Below are 25051 nucleotides of genomic sequence, written 5' to 3'. Positions count from 1 at the left end.
TAAATCCTCCAAACCCTCCAACTATTCAAAAAACTTAGGATCCAGACTAAAAAAGAAATATACAATGATAAAATGTCCTTTTATGCTAAGACACAAACCTCCACTCATTCAAATCCTAAATACTTCTGGATAAATATAAACTCTATCCTCACCCAGAAAAACACCAACCCCCCAATCCCTCCTCTAACCTTCCTGACCATGAGACCACCTTTCTCCTCAACCAGGTTTCATAGACTCTATCAGCAAATTGACTAACACAGGCCAAAATCCTCTCCAAACATTCCAAGACCCAATACCCCATACTATTAACAACAAAACTAGTCTCACATTAAACCCTATCTCTACATCCTACATAAAATCTCTTCTCCTCAAACTTAAACCATGTTCTCCCTCTGCTGACAAGTTCCCCCCCAATTCCTCAAGCTTGCTGCAAAACACATTGCCCATCCAGTCTTGATACACATTAACCATTCTATAAAAGAAACCACTGTACCCAAAATCTGTAAATCCTTCTACATTATCCCCCTTCACAAAGGAGGTAACTCCAGTGACCCCTCCAATTATCAACCAATCGTCATACTATCCCCACTATCCAAAATACTAGAAAAGTGTATTCACAACCAAATATTTAACTTCCTCCTCTCCCCTACCTAACATGGCTTCTGACCTCACCACAGCACCTCCACAGCCCTTCTGTCCTTCACCCATACAATAGCCAAAGCTAGGAACACCATTAACTTAGTCTCATGTTTGTTCCTGGACTTCTCAAAGGCATTTGATATGGTATTGCAATCCAAACGTCTGACTAACCTGGCTAACCTCAACCTATCTAGCTCAACTCTCTCATGGTTCTCTAGTTACCTCACAGACATACTTTAATCAGTAAAATGTCAATCTTCTTGCTCTCCTTTCTTATCTATACACACTGGCATACCCCAGGATTCCATTCTTGGACCCCTGCTCCTTAACATCTTTATCAGTGACCTCCACTCCTCCACCTCTCTCTCTCCAGCCTCATTCAGTACATCGATGACTCCACTCTTATCACATCCACTAACTCTATCTCACTTATTCAAACACACACTCAACAATCCTTCCATCTTGGAGAAAACTGGCTACAAATCAATCAGCTAATCTTAACCCCACAAAAACAAAGCTACTTCTCTTTTTCCCACAAAAACACTGAAAACTTAATGTTACCTTCTCCATCTCCTCTCTAAATAACACGATAATCAATGTAAACATTCCCACAGAATTATTAGGTATGACTAGTGATGACCAATTAAAATTTGACTTACACATTCACCATGCAATAAAAAAAAATGAACCAAAAACTTGGTATGTTATACACAACTCAAAATTAATCTCTGTAAAATCTAGACAATCCCTTGCCCAAGCCTACCTCCTTCCTAGCCTCAACTACTAGTCCACTACTAGTCAACTACTACTTCCAGTCCTCACCATCCTTCAATCCTGCCAACTCTCAAGACTTGAGAGACCTACAATAAAATTGCCAAATTTACAGCCAACCTTCCTAATCTAACCCACCACTGCTTAGCCCTCCACAAGTTACAATGACTTGAATTCTCCCATCACATAAAATTGTCCCAACTACATCTAACCCACCACATACTTAAACCCACTACCTGTCCCTGCCTCAAGAACCTAGTCTCATTCTATTACCCATTGTGCCCCCTCCGTAGCTCAGAGAAACTTCTCCTAGAAACCTTTACACCTAAGCTGAACATAGGCAAGCACCTATATAAATCATCTATTACAAAAATTTGGAGCAGCCTACCCTCTAACCTACGAAACATCACCCAAGCAGCAAGCTTCTAAAAAGAACTGAAAGTATTCTTCCAAAATAATTGGAACTACCCATGCCAGGATCCCACCTGACCAGCTTTCTGCTCCATAACTTTTCTACCATTGTCAAATTTTCCTAACCTCTAAAATTCCTGACTGATAATTGGCATAATCCTTCTTGCACTATACATAATACCAAATGCATATACATGTTTCACCAATAATCTCTCTACCAATTCTGCAAAAATAAAAAATGAATGCTATTCAACCATAGTATGCATGTATCTTTTGTACACTGTACGCTATGATTTTTCTACTTCTTTTTGTGTTAATATACTTTTCTACTTACTCTTGTGTTAATATGATTATATCAATGCATTGGAGCTTTTCTCCTTGGGTCTACACTGAAAATGGGTAATATTTTGCCTAGTTGGTCCAACCCAGTTAACAAATGTGAAATAAATAAATAAATAAATGTTAGTTGTTGAGATGAATTTGTCTAATCTTTCTGGCACTTGGATTTTCTGAATACATAACATGGTACTACCACCGACAGCACTAATTTTTACATACAAGAAGCACATCCCTGAAAACTGGATATCTTTGTTTCACAGGTATCCATACAAGCTGAAGGGATGGTCAAATACTCACTTAAGCATGAGCATGTGACACATATCTTGGACAACTTTATTTTTTTCTGCTGGATAAGTAGTGTTTCAAAGACTTTGTTATGGTTTGGTAAACCAAATGTACTGGATTGTGGATTGTATGGTACTATAAAACTGCAACTACTCTACTGTCTTTATTGTGTTTATTTTTTGGAAAATATATATTGTATTGCAAATATGTATTTTGCAGTCATCAGAAATATACAGTACCACAGAATTATTATGTTGACATTCATAAATGCGTAACTGGAGATGAGATGAACATGGCTGAAAACCAAATAAACTAGATCACTAACCTGGTCAACAAAGTTAATAATTATACAATAGGTCATTACTATTCAAAAATGGGAACACTGGGCAGACTAGCCAGGGTGCCAATTATAAACTGAGCATATACAAAGAGAAAAAAGTCTGGTCACTATTGAGAGGCCAATTTTTTTTCTGTTTGCATGTGTTGTGAAGGCATATGTTTCAACTGTCCAGATTTTCAAAGAATGTCCAGATTTTCACCTCATATGTTTGGTCTATTCCTCATAAAATTTATGGTTTCCCAACATATCACTGAGGAGTGGTCACTAAATAATGACATGCATTTGAGGTTCAGATTCTTCTGACAATGCACCCTAACACAAGTTTATAACAGCAGGATTTACTATTGGTCCCTATTTTGGAGCCTTTGACCCCCATTATTTAAGGCTTTGTTCACATTTCTTGAGACAAGAACTTGAGAGGTATGCACAGAGGCCACAGAGGCATTGCAAATACATACATGCAACTGTTGTATTCTGCCCTGTTTCAGAAGACTCTCATACCTCTACACTGTCTGGATTTTATAATTAAAAAAAAAAAAAAAAACAACAGAGATCTTTTTTTCTCCATTGCTTGTTGTCAACAGCACTGATGTACTGTGCAAGTTTAACAACATACGTCCCATACGCATGTGCAGTACATCAACAAACATGGAAAAATGAGGAAACAATGTAGAGTAGCAGTATAGCAACATTATTTAAGAAAGGGGATCAATTTCATTTTTAAATGTCATTATATAATAGCAATAACCGATGAGTGGATATATGAGGCTTTCCCAATGGCTGACTTTGTTTAATCACTTGGTCGTCACCTTGTGATCAAACCATGCAAGCCATCAGTAAATCCTCATATAAGCACATCCACTCATTGGTTATTGCTTAAAGAATACATTCAGGAATGTTTGGACTGCTCCAGCTCTGAATTTTTTGGACTTTTTTTTTTCACTTTTTGACTGTTTCTACATATTTACTGAAATTTTATTTTATAGGCACCAAACTCTGTTACTTGGGCTAGTTTTTCCTTTAAAATCTCCTATCTTTTGTCCCATTGTTCACTGCTCTGTACTTCCATTGTTATATCGATTTATACTTGTCACCTTAAATGGATCATGATATAAAATAACATTTGGCTCTCTCTGTGGCTTCTTAACAATTAACAGGCCGTGAGTTCTTAGCTGGTTAGCAACTGCTTGAAAGCTGTACTGCTACTGGTATTAGTTGTCTTTATTTTAATTATATCTCATACTCCTTTGTTATTATTCTGGCTGTTGCTTTACCATTTTATGTGGTGCTTATTTGGCTGGGCACTGCTGTTTGCATTCAAGGTAACTATCTTCTTTAGACTGACTGATGGAAGTTATTTTATGAACTTATACTTGGAATTATTTAGTTTTATTTAGATGTAGACATGATTGTCACCTTTATTTTAAGCCTGGATTTCTTCATGAGCTCAAATTAATGGTCCTGTGTCAATATGCTTTCATAAGGCTGCTGTTCTGACCGTCTCTCCTTCATTTTCTTTCATCAACCAAGGCTCTTTTTTCAAACTTGCAGACATTTTCATATCATGCACAGACAAATGGGAGGATTCTGGAAGTGAGTGGTTATGGCTCCTTGTGTGTACAATCTCTCAGTCAGCACTCACACTTCTAATTTCAGCACTAGGGCAATTAATCCTGTTGAGAGTCATTGCTCTTTTATCCAGACTGTGTCCAGGTTTCTAGACTGTCTCTCTGGGTAGATTAGTTGATCCTTTCCTCTGCTAATGTCAATGGGGATGATGTATGCCAGTGTGAGGTCTATTTTCAATAAGACTGTGGTTATCTCAGAATTACTGCTTGACGATTTCTCATTTATAATGCCACAATGCTAGTTTTGCACTTTTATAACACCAAGTATCCTCACAGTAAGAAATCACTTGGCCAGCATACCTACCTACACATATGCCACAGTACATAAAAAACTACCAAAGTGGGGGGCTATGCCCCCTACACCCTCATACTTATATATACACCAACTCAGAGAGCACACTAAAGTGGGGAAAAGGGCAAATTTCTGTACGCTGGCTAAGTGACTTCCTTCCCTGGGAAAAATGTTCATTGATGTGAACATTCAATGAAAGGCCATCTGTTGATGTCGGTTTGATGAACTGATATTGACCCATATCACTCACCTGATTTTTGAAGACTGGATCTTAAAAAGCAGTGCTCTAACTCCAAATACTCTTGAAGTGAAAATAGACTGCTTTATACTGTTATTGACTAGATTTCTCATGCAAGGCTTGTCTTAATCAGGACAATACAAGCAAAATGTGTCAGGCATGGTTTGAATTCGAGCTGAACATGTACGATAAGAAGAATGAAGGACAGAAGATCAAAGGAGGGCTACAGGTTTTTGGAGACACAAGTTTGACCTCGATGAACACTATGCTCATTACTAGACGATTACCTTTGGCAAAGCAGAATATCTGTCCAGATACAGATCTCAGCAATGGCTATTGAACTGCCCTTTCTGCAGAAGAACATTCCCATGAGCAGGCACTTGATACTTCAGAAGGATTTTTCCTGACACTGGGTTTGATAATCTTCAGCTCTGCAAAACTATGTTTTTAACACATTGTTCCCATTCAGTGGAGACTGTACTGGCTTTTTATTTATTTTCATATAATATGTAAACTATTGCTATTGTCACCTTAACAACTTGTACCACTGTTGTATGAATGAATGTGTTTTTTCCCCAGCTGTTGCTCTCTCCCACCAAACAGATGCTAGTAGTTGTTCAGGAATGGTTAGAAGCATTTGTTACTCGTTTGTTTGCTTTACATTCTCTGCAGCTCATTGGATTTGGCAAAGTAAATTCTGGTCTGCTACAATAAAAATATGTATTTATCTTTTAATCTGCATCCCTTGGACCAGTCATATCTTTTATCATAATTACATTTCTGTCTGCTATGGTCTGTTGTTGTTCTTGATTTATCGCTATTATTCTTTCTTATTTTGTGTTTTGCTCTTTAAGCACTTAGTAATATGTTGTTTGTACTGCCTGTTTTTTCTATATTACTCATTTAATATTGAGTGCTTAAGTATTTAAGCATTTTAATAATTGTGATACTGAAGTTGAAAAGTTGCAAGAGTAAAATGTAAATGTTATATAACAAAAAGAGCTAGAATTATATAAATAAAACAAAACTTACAGACTGATAGAATAAACACACCACAAACAGACACATGCACTCACAAAAACAGAATAAAATAAAGATAACTGATAACATAAATAAATAGCAGAGAGCTCTGTGCAAAAACATATCTATATGTGTGTGTGTGTGTGTGTGTGTGTGTGTGTGTGTGTGTGTGTGTGTGTGTGTGTGTGTGTGTGTGTGTGTGTGTGTGTGTGTGAGTTTGTGTGGGTGTGTGCCTGCGTTTGCGTGTGTCCTACCATAAAGTGAGGAAGGTGGTAACCTGTCCAAGATTAGTGTCTCTGCTTTGCAAATGCAGTGCTAGGAAAATCTCCATTTCACCCAAGATCTTAAATTGCACTCAGGAGATAAGAAAGAAAGAAAGAAAGAAAGAAAGAAAGAAAGAAAGAAAGAAAGAAAGGACGGAAGAGTATTCACTTCATTCTAGTTGCAGAGTCTTTATAAAGTCAAGGCAGCCTAGATCGTGCTTAGTAAGTCATTTTTAAACAGCCATTAGTATTTGAATGCAGTAAATAAATAAAAAAGCAACCAGACCAGGAACAGAAAAGGCTTGTTTTTTCCTTATACTTTATTTAGGTCAAATGGCACTGAGCAACATGTTTGTGAATCTATTTGATGATGTAAACAAACAACAGCAAGTTAAAAATAAAACTGGTTGACTAATCAGGACACTTGGTCCTTATTGGATAAAACCTAAAGGCTCAGTTTTACTTTTCTGACGTAGTATCTTAAATGCAGCGCAAGCTAATAGTAAACAAAGTAAATAAAAAGGGGTAGTGAAGAAGGTCTCCAAATAACTCAGTACTTATGCTTCCTCGGTGAAAAAAAAGGAATAAATCTACAGAAAATATAGATAAATTATCCAGGAAAAAAACAAAATAAACATAAAATACTGATAAATACTGTGGAAAATAAAAGTGAATAAATAAGGATAAACACTGATAAATAAAGTAGAAAATAAAAGTGTGGTAAATCTGGTGAAAGATATACATACTTTTATGTACTTATTTATTCATTCTTTTGCTTGTCACAACCCAGCATGCTTTGCCTTCTTGCTGTTCATCTGTTGCTGTATCGTTATAACCCTGATTCAATAACCAGGCTCCCCTAATGTACCCTATCAGTATGTGGGCCCCCACCTTCTCTGTGCTGACATTGCAGTAGACTGTTGTATTACATGGAGAACGAGGTATCCGAAGAAGACATAGGGGACATTCCATCTGTAGCCTTAACATGCACAGAACCAGTCATGATCCCTAACCTGGGAAAGTTGTTTGGGAATTGTTGTCAACAACATCTCGATACTCCCCTGTTATATGGGTTGCCTGCAAGGCTAATGGTCTCTACCAAAGGACCATAGGTAGTAGTTTCCCGTGAACCCTCCCCTCAGGCTACTCCTCACTTCATCTTAGCCCACCACCCCTACCAACTGCTAGAGTTTGTTCCTAAACTCATGTTTCCAGCAGCACAGGCAGATGCCCTGCCTCTGTGCTATCAGGTGGTCTTTGGAAAAGAAGTGCAATAACATTTAAATGACACAGTACTGATGTAGGACTGAATGGACGATTACTATACTGAAAATCAAAAAGTTGCTGCATTATTTGATCTCTTCAGAGCACTCAATTTGGAATTCAGCACATATTGCATTTTTTTTTTTTGTCCGCCACAAGCAATATGTCTGACAGATGGACCTGTAGTCACCTAGAAAACAGATATGGACAGGCACATAGAGAAATGAAAATACATGGCACACACAGATCTATTTGGAATGAATGAGGAAAACGTTAAGCAAAATACATTGTGTACTGTATAGTGCAATGACACCGGTGTGTATGTCTTTCTGACAAGTATGCTTCTTCACCTGGGGAAAGTTGAGCTATTTTAATAAATCAGCTAATAAGGATAAGAAAACAACATGTTTGCGCTGATTGCCTCATCAGGCAAAACTTGATTACTTCATTAAATTTGATGAGTCACAGAACTTTATTTACATAAACCAACCTGCAATGCAGAAGTTTGCAGTATTCAAAGAAGCAAAAATAATTATTCATATATACTCGGTGGCCACATAACATTACATAATAAGTAAGGTGCACATCTGTGAAATAGCAAGAATTCTGACAAGTTTTTCTAAGAAATGCGTGGAGCTGAATGTCATAAGTACTGGTGACTTGATTTCAAATCTCAGGTTATCAGATTTGCACAGAGCACACAAGACACTATGTGTTTTCTGTCTGATGGATTATTCTAAAACTGTCGTGGAACTGTCTGAGGTTTATTAGCCCTCCTTAATTATTATTAGAAATATCCGTTACATTTCTATTATCTTCTCTATTAATTAAGCTTTTATTTGTATTCTTCACTGAAATGAACTATCATTTTTTACATATTCTAGAGACAAGAATGTAATAAAAAAATTACTTCACACTACATGCTGCAAGGACCTAATAGCTATAATATCTCAAAGTGATGTAAAAAACTGGAAGTGACAGCAGTTCAGACCAGTTTACTTTTGACCACAAATTATGGTAATTTGGTTTAGAATACAACATAAATTCTCCTTCCCCACATGATGGTACTTAAAGAAATTCAAGTGTTTATCATTTCTACCCGTCCTCTAATAGACTGTGAGAAAGTCTGCAGCCTACATTGATTTTGTGAAGGAATGTGACAGTAACAAATACATGGATATTGCTATGTTTTTTAGTTGAATACATTTTTATTGATTTTCAGAAACATAAAGATATACACTATGTATATCAAAGAATATTCTTACATAGTCAAAGCTTAAAGTGGAGAAACAATTCCGGAAACAAACATTACAAAACCAACTATTTACATTGGATGTCTATACTTGAAAAACATTATTTTCTTGAATGTATCTTTGAATAAGATTATAACTGATGACAGTCTCCTGTTTCCAGCACTTGATTTTCTTTCTACCAGGCAATGCTTAAGAAAGTAGGTTGTTCTGCTCTTTCCTTGATTGTTTTCAATTCCAACTGTGAGACTGATAAAACCATGTTCTTGAAATGTTTAAAATTGGGGGGAGTTACAGCTTTCCAGTTCTGTGTAATATTTTTCCTTGCAATACCAAGGAGAGTCCATAAAATTACATATTTTTGACTTGGAAGACAAGACAGCACAGCTGTATTCAACAAAACTAGAGATTTTCTAAGGTGGAAATTATCAGTGAACAGTGTCTGTAACAAATAGTTAATACTTTCCAAATATTGTTTAATTAAATGGCATTAATAGAACATTGTTGCCAACTGACTATGGATTGTGATTTACACCTCCAACATCTATTTTCTTTATTATATATTAGTTCTAATTTATGTGGTGTTAAGTATGTTCTATGTATAAATCGCCATGTGAAATGTTGCCAAAATAGTGATAAAGATGTTAGTTCTGGAGATATAAGAATTTGTTTTTTTTATCTTTATGATCTGGCATTTTACCATTAACTGTTTCATAGTGTTTATTATGAACTCTTGTTTCTTTAATTAATTTGTACAATACTGATAAAATTCCTTTCCCATTTGTGGAAAATTCTATCAGCGTTATTAACTGCTCTATGAACTTAGGAACCTTTTCCCTAATAGACTTCTGCATTATCGCCTGTTGGTTTAAAAACATTTGTCTTAATTCCTGCAGTGTTAACCACATGTTATTTTCAAGGATGAACTCACTAATAATTTGCTCTATCATTAGTGCTTTATTAGTGTTTATCAATTGAGGCCAGTAAATTAGACCATTCTTATTAAGTGTTTTAACTGCTACTGAGTCCTAAGTGATAATATTATTTTGTATATATGCTATTGGGAATATGAAAAAAGACCATGCTTTTATATCTGAAGTTTTGTTTACAAAGTGCATAAAAGACTTTAGGGTATTGATAATGCATTTAAAATTTATATTTTTGTGTTTCCCTATTGCCATATATTCCTTCACTAACCAAAGTAAGCTATTTGTTACTATTTACATATGTTTATTTATTGTATCATGAGTGTTTTTTAACCAGATTTTTTCATGTACTAGTTTCCATTTGGAAGCATATTCTTTGTTTAACCATAAAAAACTGTTTTGAAAGCTGATGATTGTATATATATATATATATATATATATATATATATATATATATATATATATATATATATATATATATAGCCTTCTAAATCTTATAAGCTTATTCACCCTTCTTCCCATTTGGCAAAACGATGGCTTAGGGCAACTCTAGGTTTTTTAGGGTACCATAAGAGTTTCATTATTAACCCTTCAAATTGTTTTAGATATGATTTAGGTGGATGTAGCGAGCAAGCTTGTACAAAATACAATATTTTGAGGAATATAATAATTTTAATTATATATAGTCTTTCCTCCATGGTAAAAAAATAGCTTATTCCATTTTGTATGAGTTCTTTGATATTATTAAAAATCTCTTTAGAGTTTGGTTGCACTGTTGTAACTATGTCATTTGCAATTTTAACTCCTAAGTATTTGATTGTATCATTTCTAAATAGATATTTATATTTGTTTATTTAATGCTTCTTTGTTCATATTTATTAGTGACATATTGATTTTACTTTCATTAAATGATAGCCCAGAAATCTTCTTTAACTGTTTTGTTGCTTTCCATAGTTCTTTTAGTGTGTCATTATCCTCTTCTAAAGTCAATAAAATGTTGTCTGCAAATACTTAATCAGTATCTAGTTGAATTCCTTGAATTCCTTGAATGTTTGGGTTTGCACATATGAAATTTGCTAATGGTTCTTTTACTAATGCAAATAACAAAAGAGAAAGTGGACAACCCTGTTTTGTACTTTTTGTAATCACCCATTATACTTGAATAAAAAATTATATGTAGAAACATCGGGAGATCTATTGTCCAATGTTTGGTTCACTGGCCACATACTAATATACTCTAGAGGACTGTGATTACTGCAGGTACACATTGCAGAGATAAATGGATATCTTCTCTCTCTAGAAACTGTGCAGGATGATATTTTATGGAAATATGACATTTCCTCAAAATTTCTAAACCTCAAACCTCAAATAATAGATTTTAAAAGTTCAACTGGCAAAACACTGAAAAAAACATATATTTTTAGGGGGGCAAACCACTCTGCTCCCCCTCCTAATTATTAATACAAACTCTGAGGTCAGACTGCAGTGGAGAAATAGCAAATTTCAAAGTCTTTACTGTTCTGCAACCTCACAAAGGAACAAATAATTTTCAAACAGCTTGATTTTTGATCAGCTATACTGGAGTTTCACTTTTCAATGAAAACAATCATTGATGAAAGGTAAGTAACCCATCATACAGATCACAGAGTTATATTACTACATGCAGATCAAAAGACAGCAAATCAAATTTACTGAGCTATCTCATTTCTACATCATAGTTCTTTAATATTTTAGGCTAATTATTCCACTTGCCTGCAGCTTTGGTGATGTACAAGACTTGGGATGGTATGTTTAATTACAATTGTGTTATAAAAATATGTAATTCTCTGCTTATGAACTAAAGACCACTGCCTGATGTTACTTCATTAGGACTGTCATGTTTGCAACTATATAAACTCAAGAGTTTGGATTATCTCTGAGTATTGTGAATAACATTAAACACATAGAAATCAATAAGCTTTTTGTGCTCAAATTAATTGTTTCTTACTATAATCTAAGTTAGATTCAAATTAACACTGGTAATTCATATACAAATGTTTCATCTTTTTTATATTGATTCCTGAAACTATTAAACATTTTACAATTTTGCATTGTTTATTCAATCTGCTCACACAAATTGGGCCAAACACCTCAGCAATGAGCTCTTATAATATACCAGGGAGTATGATTATTAGTGCAGATGTGATCCATCTGAACACCTGCTTAAAATCTTTAATCTAAGTCTCTCCTCCGGTACATACCTTAAGACCCTTCTCCAGGAAGAAAGAGACATTGTAATATCATTACACAAAGGTGGCCTAGCCATGGACTATAGACAGACAGATATAGATCCATTAGTCTCACTTGCCTCATATGCAAAGCTATGGAGTGTATTATCTCAGACCTCATTAATCTGGACATTGAAAATCTCTTAAACCTAGACCCTGATCAATTCAGCTTTGTAAAAGGAAGATCCATCCTCTTTAACCTCATTAATTTCCTTGGTAAGTGATACAGCCTTTGACATTAATTCCCATGCAGGCATTACTGGCAATGTTGTGAAGCTGAAATATAAACCTTTATGTGCTGCAGTGGATAACAAACCACTTGTCTGACAGAATCCACGTAGTTAGAATCATATGAGCCACCTTTGAATGCATAAAAGTTACCAGTGTGTACTACTGGGCTCAGTGTTAGACTCTCTCATATCTGGCACTGATTTCACAGGCCTTCTCAGGCCTTCAGGCCAACATTCCTAGGATATGGTTATCTATGTTTTGCTATTTAAGCTTGTATGGACTCACAATTGCTTCAACATGGGTAGATCATGTTAACAACTGGTACAAAGACAATGGTCTCAAACTAAATTTGGAAAGTGGAGCATACTTCATTTTGGTACAAAAGAAAAACATTTCCACATACCATATCAGTGGCATGCCCCAATAACTAGATACTGCAGCAAGGAGTATTGATGACAATGCATTATCTTTTGACAATCCTGTCTCTGTAGTAGCTTGGAAAGCCTTTTGTCTGTTTCATCTAATTTCCAAAGGGTTCACCCCTAGATGTCTATTTATCTGCATCTCATGAGGCCCATTAGTGAACATAATGCACCATTTGGCATATATTTTCCTAAACATATAATTTGTTTTTAAAAGACCTCTGACATTCATGACTAAAAGATCACTGACTTAGAAAATCTGCATCTCTCTCTCTCTCTCTTTTTCCACCTCCTTTTCCCTTACAGAAGAAATGGTACTTTATATACATAGTTAAAGGAACTAAACCTTCATCAACAGATAAATGAAATGCATTGACATGCTAGATTTATATTTCAAAGTATCCTTCACTTAAGAGTGTGAAGATTGGATAGAGATGGGTGAAGGCTGCCAGCCTAGTGAAATAGATTTGGTACATAATTCTATCATTTGTAAATACTATGAATGTTGAACTGAAAGCAATGTGGCAGCATTGTCATCTGCTGTAAAGAAAGCTAAGTCAAGCATTTCTTGTTGGTCCTTTGAAATTAAAATTATTTCATCACTGCCTTTGATGTTTTACAAGCTGGCTCCAGTCCAGCTAGATGAAGGCTTCCTGCCTATTATTTTAAGGCTAAAGTTAATGACCATAATTTACATATGGAATGTCTTTTATTGCTCTAAGTGTAAAATAATGTAAATGCAGGTAATGTGCAGCCTGGGAACTCCAGGAAGGGTGAAAAAGATGATGTAATGTTTATCAGAACTGGAGTTTCAATTTAAACAGTGAGAACCAGGGATTATTATTTTAAGTTTCTGTGTGATCTCTGAACTCTTGAATGGCACTGTAGTGTAGTAGTATTGTCTTCTGTTTTTAGTATTTATTATTAAATATTTTTAAAACATTTTAACTGTGGATGGTTTATGTAGAGATAGATTAAGCTCTAGAGTACATTGCATGCTTATAAGTGATCTTGTACGAAGCCCTTCCAATAAGCCTTAATTGCTTAAGTTACACTACTATTGGATAATAATATTGCACAGTAATAATTGGACACCCTTTTAAGGGCCTTTTGGTAGCTGATAAACATTAGATGGTGGTGGCAGTAATTACTACCGTATAGTCTGGGTAAAGGGGCACAGTTGGAGAATCTGTGTCAGCCTTTTCCAGGAGTGTTTGTGAAGTTGTATAAATACTTATCTCAAAGTGTGTGTGTGTGTGTGTGTGTGTGTGTGTGTGTGTGTGTGTGTGTGTGTGTCAGCTACTTGGGCAGGGACACGAAGTACTAGAGGTTAGCTTGCCAGCTAGGCTGAGATCTGGACCCTATAGCTGTGACAGTGGGGAGTATTATTGGGGACCTGGAAAGCAGGGAGCAACCAGCCCCAGACTGACTGTGATATCTGTGTGTACTTAAGAATAATTGTACTTTACTGTGTGTATTTGCTATCCTTTCCTCTCATATGAGACACCCTCTCTGGTGTTAGTGGTGAGGACTGAGGCACCTCATTGCTGGGCCAAGGCACGGGCATCACAATAAGACAGACTGCCACTACATATCAAGCAGAGTAGAACCCTTACCATTTGCAAGGTAAATCTATATAACTGGATGGGCAATATCAAAATCACCCACGATTCTTCTTATCTTGATTTCCTCGAGGCTGCAGGGAACTTTTCCATGTCTGAACATTTTCTTTTGTCTAGTCTTGTAATGGTATGTAGACTGACTAGTGCTTACCTATGACCCTAGGCAGTGAAGTGGGAAACAATTGGCATTTCATTTTGATATCTGGTTCTCAGTCATTTGACACTTGCTGATATAGTCACTGAAAAACTGATGTAGATCCAATAATTTGTTTTAAAATCTGCCACAGTGATGCTCTTGTTTCCATTTTTTCTAGAAGTAGCAGTATATTATTCAACATTATTTTGTAGTTCTTTTTTGCTATATGGCTCAGGAACTGATTTCCACATCTAGTGAGATTAGCATGTGTTTTAATTTGGTCAGAAATTGTTTATTATTGCTCAAACTGTACATCAGATAACACTGCTGTCTAAAGACATTTAATAGCAGGCAGGTAACTGCAGTCTGAATTAAAAACTCCATCAGAACTTTATTACTTCTCTGTGGTGTCTCGAGACCATCCTATAGTATCATGCATTATTTAGGTAAGACTTTGTAGTCTCCTACTCTATGCAGAATGCATGGCTTGAGATGCACTTCTTACCTCTACCACCTGAACATACAGACATTGGGCCACATTCCAAAGCACTTACTCTCAGTGTAAGTGACTTATTCTGGTGAAAGGCATATCTATAAGACGGGCTTACAATGCAGTAAGTCTTTTACACCACAGGTGAGCTTTTAGGAATCGTCAGGCTTACACCAAATTAAGTCACTTATACTGACGGCAAGTCTTTGGAATCAGGCCCATTGTTTTTTGTTCAGGAACATACATACATCAGATATTTAACTTTTTTTTTTTTTACATTGTAACACAAGAAGAAAACAATGCAATTGCAGCCCAAAACAGTGAGGGCATGACAGTGTGATAGTCTCGGAAATAAATAAATGGTTATGCAGATAATCTACAAATAAAATGGCAAAGACAGCTGCTGTGCCTCTCATCTGAGCTTCAACTAACACAATTCCCCTGTTATAGTATTGCCTAACAATACTCATCTTTTTTAAAAACTAATATTCTTTTACTTCTAAAAGAAAAAATATAAATGACCGCCTGATTTTATTTCTGCTTCATTGGTCAGAAAAAGGAAGGTCAAATAGAAATGCTTATTTTTATTTCATCTTTCTTTTCTTTACTTCAGTATTCAAGAATATCTGACAAATGCTAAATACCTTTCGGCTGGGAAAAAAGTAATTACTTTTTGGTTCTGTTTCAACATCACATTCCATGTCTGGAACAAGAAAACAACTTTTTTCCATCTACTGCAAACCTGATTTAATCATATCTTCTATTTGACTTGATAACAAAAGTTTCATATTTATTATATCAAGGTAATGCTAAAATGTTGCTAGAGATACTGTTCTAGTTTATCTACCTAGAAAAAAAATGTATTTCTTTCTCTGTGTTGTGATAAGCCAACCCTTAGCTAGCAAAAAATGCAACTTATTTATGTTAAATTACACTTATCGTTAGACATACTCAGAAGCACATTTAACAAAAACAGATCAAGTCAAATGAAAAGGAAATGTGTTTTATTTTATTTATTTTTTTTGAGACAGTGTATTCTGAAAAAATAGATATCAAGTCTTTGATATATTATGGGCTTCCAACTTCATATGGCATGACCCTAATGTTTTACATAAATGAGACAGCATTCAGTACATGAAAAATGAGGACTGGTTCTTAACTTGCTTTGCTGGATCAGAGCAGTGCAAGTCTCAAACTGTCAACCATTATTACTATTTTGTGTTTATACAGCATAAGCATTTCTCATGGCATATGGAAGGTGATGGGTTGAATAATGAATTTTCTATTAAGTGACAAGGATAAAACTTAAATGTTATGGTATCTGAAGTGCAATAATGCATTATAATCGGACGTGATTTTTTTCTCTCTTTTTGACAGATATTTGCAAGAGTTTAAAAGTAGGGAAAAGTATACTTTATCTAGATTTATTCATAATGAAAATAATTCTACAGGCTGCATTGGAACAGTTTTATGTGCTCTTATCACTAAATAATTTCACAAAGCATGTTGTCTATCTCTAATCAATCTGTTCTTGACAACAATGATGATGATTTAGAAATAGTCTTGTATATAACTGGGTTTCAAAGCCTTCACTTGTAACAAGTATTAACTAGCATTTAGGAATGCTTCATGCAGAAGTGCTGAATAAGGTTTGCTTGGTTTGGGAGATTCACTTTAAATATCAAGATGGAAACATGAATAATTCGAAATATATTTCATACAGCTTGCTATATATAGTACAAATAAAGTTACTGTGCATCTGTCTGTATATCCAGCTATATGTACTATTACTAGGTCTCTAATCACAACTAACTTTGTTATGTGTTTGAGACAAGAATGATGTTTTGTTCTCTTCTTTGATAGCATTTAATTGCTCAACTTTTTTACTTCAAGTTATGCATGTCAGAATGTCTGATTGTTCTTGAAACTATGTCACTTTAAAATTATATATGTACATTTATAAAATTAATAACATTGTATATTTATAACATATCATTTAATTTGCATAATTTCAAGAACAATCTGAAGATTTGATAAGCATAACTTCTAAAATAACAGAGCACATAAATGCTATCAAAGAAAACGAAATCTTATTCCCACAAGTCTCTTCTGAATGGATTAAAAAAAGCAGCAAATACAGGGGTGGCTAACAGTACTTGCACCATTTGGGGTGGAGCGTGGAAAGAAGGAACGCAGGAAGCAGCAAATGGTAGCACATGAATGGAGAGTTTTAAGAAAAGAACATGGGTAATACAAACAGATGGTATCATGTAGTAAAATAAATGAGGAAAAGGCTAAAGAAGAATTTGGAATGGAGAAAAGCATCATTTTTTGTACAAGGGACTAATATGTTAGTATAACCAAGACTCAGTGTAATTAGTGGCAATGAAGAAAGGGCCAAACAAGCAAGGCATTAATAAGAAGAAACTACAAATATATTAATAAATAAGATGCTCAACAATCAAGTGTCAAGAGAGCAGTGGCAAGTAACAGGAGGAGTATCAGGACATGCTGAAAAGTTGAAAAAGTTACATATTTTTGCATGGAAATGTCCTCATGAATATTTTTATATGATAAGTATGCTTAGCAAAATGCTTACCATGAGTGAGGCCAATTGCTGGAGATGTAAAAATGAGGAGTTTGACATTTTGACAGCATATTTTTAGGACTGAAAAACTGCAGAATTGCAAAACAGTGGTGCAGAGACATATATTGAAAATGAGGGAATAAGAACAATAAGATAATATTACTAAATTGGAAGCTAAGGATGCCAAATCATAATAAGGCCCTACTTACATTACATATGTTTATGGCAAAAAGAAAAATGTTATTAGAAGGAAGTAGTAAAAGAGACAGTGCCGCACAATTACAGAAGTAAAAAATATGATGGAACATATTAGGAAAGAAGCTGATGGTGACATATAGTTTACAGCAGGGGTAGGAATGAAAAAGATTTGCTGGAAATGAATGGGTCAAAAATAACTAAATATTACAGGTCCAAAATGTTTAAATGTGGACACTGTAATTATTGTAAATTTATTAATGATGGCCCATATGTGGCTGTGGAAGGTTACCACCGTACTCTTGATTGCCCAGGTAGATGTACCTGCACTACCATGAATGTGGTATATATAGCAAAATGCAGTACATGCTCGGCATTCTATGTGGGGAAAACTACCCGTAAGCTTAAGGATAGAATTGCTGAGCATGTTAGGGACATCAAGAATAAGAAAATGGTTAATGCATTGTACAACCATTCAGTTATTTGCACTAATTTTAGCAGATTTTTATTCTTTATCATTGACCGGGTGGTGAAAAACCAGAGGGGTGATGATTATAAACTGGCTTTAGAGCTAAGTGAGACAAGGTGGCAATTAAGACTCAATGCCAGAACTTTTCCAGGCATCAATGATAATATATCTATTGTTCCACTTATGAAGCAGAGAGCTTTGAACATTTGATTATATTTTAATATATGTTTTTATATTACTTGTGTGTGTATTTTATTGGGGGGTTTGATTATGAATTTAATATTAATTTTTTAATATATTGTAAGTTTTAAAGGCAGCAGTTAACATTACTGTATGATGTCACTTTAACAAGCTTTAAAAGGGAAGTGATGTTTATTTGCTACGACTCTGATGAAGCCTGGGATGTGCAGGTGAAAGCGCTCAATCGTTTGGTTCTATGTGATTAAAGCAGTGTTTTGCATTTCAGGGTTGTGGTGTGCCCTTCTTTTTTATTTTTATTTTTTTCTGTTTGGTGATAATATGAATGATGTTTCTGGAAAAATAACGTATGGTATGAAGTTTAATACAAGAAAAAAATAAAACAAAGCATTGTCTGTGTTAAATAACAGTACAGGGATAATCATTGCAACAGCACAAGACTGTTTGCCAGATGACTTAAACAGAGGCAGACTTCCAACAGGCATACAAGATGAAGTTGAACATGACAACGCATATTATTTCAGGAAATAATAAGGGTGATATGGCCAAGCAGTGCAAAGTCACTAATAACAAGAAGCAAATGGGTCAGGATGATTGTAGTCAATACAATTTGTCTGTGATGAATAAAGGCTTGTTGCTATGGAACATTATCTGTGTTTCATGATTTTTGGAAATTATTGTGACTAAGCTCATCAACGAAGTTGTAAGACTACTAGTTTCTCTGTTTTTATAGTAGTCAATATACAAGTCATCTCTTTTAAGGTCTAAGTCTGTATTTTTCTAACATCTTCTTTAACTTGCTGGAATCATGTTAAATGTCAAGCTAAATTTAAGGATTGAGACACCTAGATATAGAATATAATGTAAAAGTATGGTATACATATGAAATAAAATATTCATTGCATTTCACAGACAACTGTGTACATTCTGAGCATTATGGACATGTACTAATGCACTCTATAAGTTACAAAAAAAAAGAAGCCATAATGACACAAATGTTGTGATTATGTTATTGTTCTTGCTGTTGCTTTATACCAGTTATCAGCAGTAGTGCCAATTAGCAGAAAGTTACAAAAGCAATACTTACAACAAGGATTGCTATGGATTCAGATAAACAGTAACCCCAAAAATTCTGGTGCCAATGACCAGTTGCATTGCATGTGCTATAATCTCACTTACAACTGACTATGCATCTCAATAGTCAGTGGCTAAGCCCCTGTATCAACCCAGATTAACTTTCCCTCTTACTCTGTCTCTTTTTCTTACCCTACACCCTCATAACTTTCCTTTACATAATATCTATGTAGAGAAATGTTAAAAAAAAAAATAATAATAATTTATTATTATTTCTTTGTTTTAAGACTTTAGGACTTTATTCTCTTTGTTTGCTCCTATCATAGTTGTACATTGCATATATTGTCTAACTTTGTTTTTTTTTTTTAATTCTAATCTTGTATGGCCTATTGCTGTATAAACATGTAATATTCCATTGGAGCTTTTCTCCCCGGGCCTCTACTGAAAATGGACATGTATCCAGTTAGACTAGCCTGGTCAACAAATGTAAAATAAAATAAATAAATAAATAAAAATAATACATAAATGCAGGAAACACATGGACAGTTCATATCATTACAAGCATACGTTATCTCACTAGTGTCCATCCACACCTTTGGAACATTATAATGTCAGGAGGTAAAGAAAGCATCTTGCAGGTCTAAGCCAAACAAGTCTTGACTCAAATGACAATGTAAACAGCAAAGCAGACTGGCATGCTACAGCCCATGCTTACAGTCCCTCAGTGAGATAGGGATTGCACTCCATAATGGGATTGCCTGGTATACCTAGTGCATAAATTGCATCTAGATTGTCATTATTGGTGTACTGACTATTGATGAAATCAATGCCTAGTGGTGCAGGTGGGTAATGTGTAACAAAATAGTTATGATAAAATGAAAAGCACTGAATGTTCGTACAGCAAAACAATGGAAGGGATGCAAGCAATCCAAATATACACGTGAATCCAAATAGTGAAAAATCCAAACTCTTCAAGATGGTAAAAACCAGGTTTATTCATGCAGAACGTGGTGACCGCTTTCACTAAAATAGCTTCATCAGACCATATTACATTTCAATCAATAAAACAGTTGGTTTAAATACAAAAAAAGGCGCCAATAAAATAAGCTCTAGTTAAAGAGATATACTTTAAAAACAACTCTTACAATACAAGTCTTAAGACATAACTAAAGAAATATATGTAAAACCAATTAAGATGAAAAACAATTCATTTATGAATCCTGAGCCTCCTGGACTTTAACAGTGGACGTAAAGGAACTTTACCATTGAGTCCAGGGGGTACATCAGCCCTGAATTTAATGATCCAATTAATCTCACGGTTTTCTGTGTGATTTTCAACATTGCCCCTCCTGTGTGTTCTGGAAATTTGCTCAGGGATCCTAGACCTAAACTCATGGTTGGGTCCACTATCTTTAATGTGTTTGGCAAGTGCATTAAAAAGATGACCTTTCCTAATATGGTAGGCATGTTCACGTATCCTATCTCTCAACACCCGGTTCGTTTTGCCTACATAATATGCTGGACAAGTGATGCAGGATGCTAGGTAGACCACGTCTTTAGACATGCAACTACCCTTGACCCGGATGGTGTAGGCACCAGTCCCATGAGGATATCTAAATACTGGATCACGATGAATAAACGAGCAAAAATTGCATCTATAACAGGGTGCCATGTATGGTCCCTCTGTATGCGGACTGAAGGTGCATGTTCTAGGATAACATAGCAACTGTTTGATGTTCTTTTTGTTACGGTAAACAAACCTAGGTCTATCTCCAGTTAGTTCTTTAACAGTGGGATCTACTGACAAAACAGGCCAGTGTTTAGTAATGACATCTTTGATTGTGCCAATGTCTCTGGTGTAGTAAATAGGGAACATTACATTATTACCATGTATAGGAGGGTCATGAGGCTGTTGTGCAAACCTACCATCAGTGTAAACCCTGGAGGCCCCTTCAGAAAAATATGGCATGGCTCTGTTCTCTCTTAGGGTGGCAATACCTTCCATCCCTTTACTGACATCTAAGGCACTATAACCACGTTCTCTGAGTCTCTTATTCAAGTCTTCTAACCCTGTGGTGAAGTCGGAATCACATGGTATGTATCTAGACATACGCATGGACTGTCCACGAACTATATTACTATATACATAGCCCGGGTGCATACTAGAACGGTGTAACAAAGTGTTCCTGTGGCTAGATTTCCGGTACAATCCAGTGTTGACTATCCCTCCTGGTAGCTTTTCCACGAATATATCCAAAAATGGAATACCAACATGTGACCATTCCATGGTGAATTTAAGGAACCATAGAGAATTATTAATTTGTCCAAAAAATTCACTTAGTTGTGTAAGTGTACCTCTCCAAACCAAAAATAGGTCGTCCACAAAACGCCTATAGAAAGGTACAAATAATCTGTATAGCTCATTCCGAAACAGATGTTGGTGTTCCCATTCAGCCATTACTAGGTTGGCGTAGCTATTGGCACATGAAGTGCCCATAGCTACGCCATCCCGTTGTAAAAAAAGTTTTTCCTGAAAACAAAAAACATTCGATTCCAGGACCATCCCCAGCAGTGAAAGTACCAAATCAATATTTGAAGAGGAGTCTAGTCTCCTAAGATGAGTACCTATCATATCTAGCCCCTCGACATTGGGTATCACGGTGAACAAGGACTGAACGTCGATTGTTACCCATAATAAGTCATCTATCTGCGTACAAGAACTCACAAACTCATAGAAGTCCAATAGAAATTGTTTGGTATCTCTAAGAATAAAAATATTATCTTCAACCAAAGGTCTCAACTGGGCTTCAACGAAGATGGAGAGAGGTTCAGTGGACCATCCCCTACCCGCAACTATCGGCCTCATGGGAGGCGCCACCGGGTCTTTGTGAATCTTCGGAAGGCCTTGAATGATCGGTAGAAGTGGATGTGCAACATGAAGAAAGTCATGAAGTACTTGATCTATAACTCCATTGTTGAGTAGGGTAGAGAGTGTAGATTGAACCCTGTGAATAATGACGTCCACTTTATTCTCAGAGATGGGTTCATAGAACCTCTCATCCATCAGCATATGAATCATGTCTGTCCGATATCTAACTGCATCAAAGACAACTATTCCTCCCCCTTTGTCTGCAGGGCGAATAACGATATCATGATTGTTGCGCAGAGTGTTTAATGCTTCTCTCTGTTTAAAATTCATATTGTGCCTATACCTATTGTGTGGGATCTGCCTTTCCCCCATACTATAAATTTCATCCTCGACTAGTTTACTATAGGCTGCAACTAAAGGATGAACCGGTGGAACAAATGTACTTGGTTTCTTAAGGACTCCATTGGATGACAAGGGACCTGACTCCTTGAAAAAAATTCTCAAGGAAAGGTTCCTAACAAATAATTTAAAATCCTTCAATGTTTCCTCAAACCTACTATACCTACTGGGAATAAATGTGAGGCCTTTAGAAAGTACTTGTAACTCATAACTACTCAAATTATAGTTAGACAAATTAAACACTAATTCTGTTTTTTCCTCTCCCACATCTTCTTGATACTCCGGTTGGAGGATGTGTCCGGGGACAACTTCCTCTTGTGACGCCCCCTGCTGTTGGACCTGGTCCTCTCCTCTCTGGTGTAAGTTTTGATGGGAAAAGGGAGTTTGTTGTTAGAGGACTGTGTGGAACCCACTGAAAATACAGTGGCAGTTCCATCCCTAGTGCTAGAGGGTGCACCATCCCTTCCCACAGCTGAGAAAAAAGTTTTCCTTCGAACAACCGGTTCGGAGGGTGGGGGACAAGTCCCCTCATTGTTACCTAAATGTGTTGTTACAGCATCATTGTCAATAACAACATTATCTCTTGATGCAGTAGTTGGAATTGCATTCATATTGTCATTAATAACTATAGCATCAGAAGTAGCTAAGTTAGCGTTCTCAGAACAAATAACAGAATTAACAACATTAACTGGAGCTGTATCTGCAACATTTCTTACACGAGGTTCAGAGCTAGCTATAACATTATTATTACCAACATTTGCATTGAATCTAGGCCAAGTGAAGATCTGGCCCATTCTAAAATCAACGCTGTCCCTTTGGAGTTTCGCTCTTTTTTGATTAAAAAGGCGTCGCTCATACTGTAAAACATTATCCAACATACTATTAAAGGCATTATCTACAGCAAAGTCAGGGTATACAGCATAGATGTTTAATTGGCAGTTCCTGATTTCATCTCTGAGTGTTTCTTCAATCGGAGAAAAAAAGTCATTCATCAACTTCATGTAATTGAGGCTTACCTCAATGTTGAGTTGCTGCCAGTCAAATAACAATTCAGGATAGAGGGTGCCCGTGGTGGGCATCTTAAGCACCCTAAGACCCCTCGGTATGATCCGGCGCTGAATGCAGATCTCAAAGTGTTGTCTTTGCGTCTGCATGCGTTTCAGTTTGAACATATCCTGTTCTAATTTCTCCGTCGCTAGCCGCAGACCTTCACGGTCATATTCCAAGATACTAGTGTTGTTCATACTGTCCTCTGTGTCTCCTGTGTCTCCAAACATTGCCAGTGGGTTGTTCTCCGCTCTTAAACAGTCAACTAGACGATCGGAAACTGATCGTAGCATCATAGGAACTTCCTGTGTGTTTCGTGGAACGTATGGTAACTCTACTTGCACTTGTTCCCCTCCAATCATGCCTCCGGTTGGACTGAAGAAACAAAATAGTAACCAAATAACAAAAAATCCAGACGGAGTAAATGCTCTACAATGAACAGCAAAACAGAATAAAATGAAAAGCACTAAATGTTCGTAGAGCAAAACAATGGAAGGGATGCAAGCAATCCAAATATACACGTAAATCCAAATAGTGAAAAATCCAAACTCTTCAAGATGGTAAAAACCAGGTTTATTCATGCAGAACGTGGTGAGCGCTTTCACTAAAATAGCTTCATCAGACCATATTACATTACAATCAATAAAACAGTTGGTTTAAATACAAAAAAGGCGCCAATAAAATAAGCTCTAGTTAAAGAGATATACTTTAAAAACAACTCTTACAATACAAGTCTTAAGACATAACTAAAGAAATATATGTAAAACCAATTAAGATGAAAAACAATTCATAGTTATGATACATGCAGAACATTCAAGATGAAACCATTATGCCACACTGCAGGTCAGCCTGCATTTCTTAAAATGCCAACTGGTTGTTTTCTTTTGCTGTGCATTTGTTGGTCTGTCATTGCTGATACTTCGTTGTTTGTTACTTGTGATCATCTTTGACCTGGGCTGTGCCTGCAAAAGGACATTCTTGATCAGTGCACTACTATGGTAAACAAACTTAAATAAATAAATGCCAACACCTGGTGGATTCAGCCATAAATCACACATCCCAGGCTACAGTTATATTGCTGTATCTTTCTTGTTGGTTCATGTACTTCACAACCATGTAGGCAGTGTATTACTATACAGGGCATAGACATAATGTAAGAAGAAAACATCTAGTAGGAAACCAGGACACCAAATACTGTCTAAAGTACATCTTCTAAACTTGTGCCGTGCCATGCTGATGTCTCTTCAGTAATGAAGTATACTTCAATAAGCAATGAATGTAGACAGGAGTGCAAAATCCTGCAATAGAAAATCAGGAAGCATACAGCCAATAACACTAGATTACCCACAGTTCACAAGAACATGTGTTTACTAATGTGAA

General features: G+C 35.9%; 1 protein-coding gene across 1 annotated transcript in view; it reads right to left on the bottom strand.

Moving 5' to 3' along the window:
* Positions 1 to 25051, bottom strand: part of GABRB2 (gamma-aminobutyric acid type A receptor subunit beta2) — a 1614606-nt gene that overhangs the window by 1292362 nt on the left and 297193 nt on the right. The window lies entirely within an intron of this gene.

Source organism: Protopterus annectens, chromosome 4.part0, assembly GCF_019279795.1.
Source record: "Protopterus annectens isolate FY-2018-M chromosome 4.part0, PAN1.0, whole genome shotgun sequence".
Taxonomy (NCBI): Eukaryota; Metazoa; Chordata; order Ceratodontiformes; family Protopteridae; genus Protopterus; species Protopterus annectens.
This window is presented reverse-complemented; position numbering and strand designations above follow the sequence as displayed.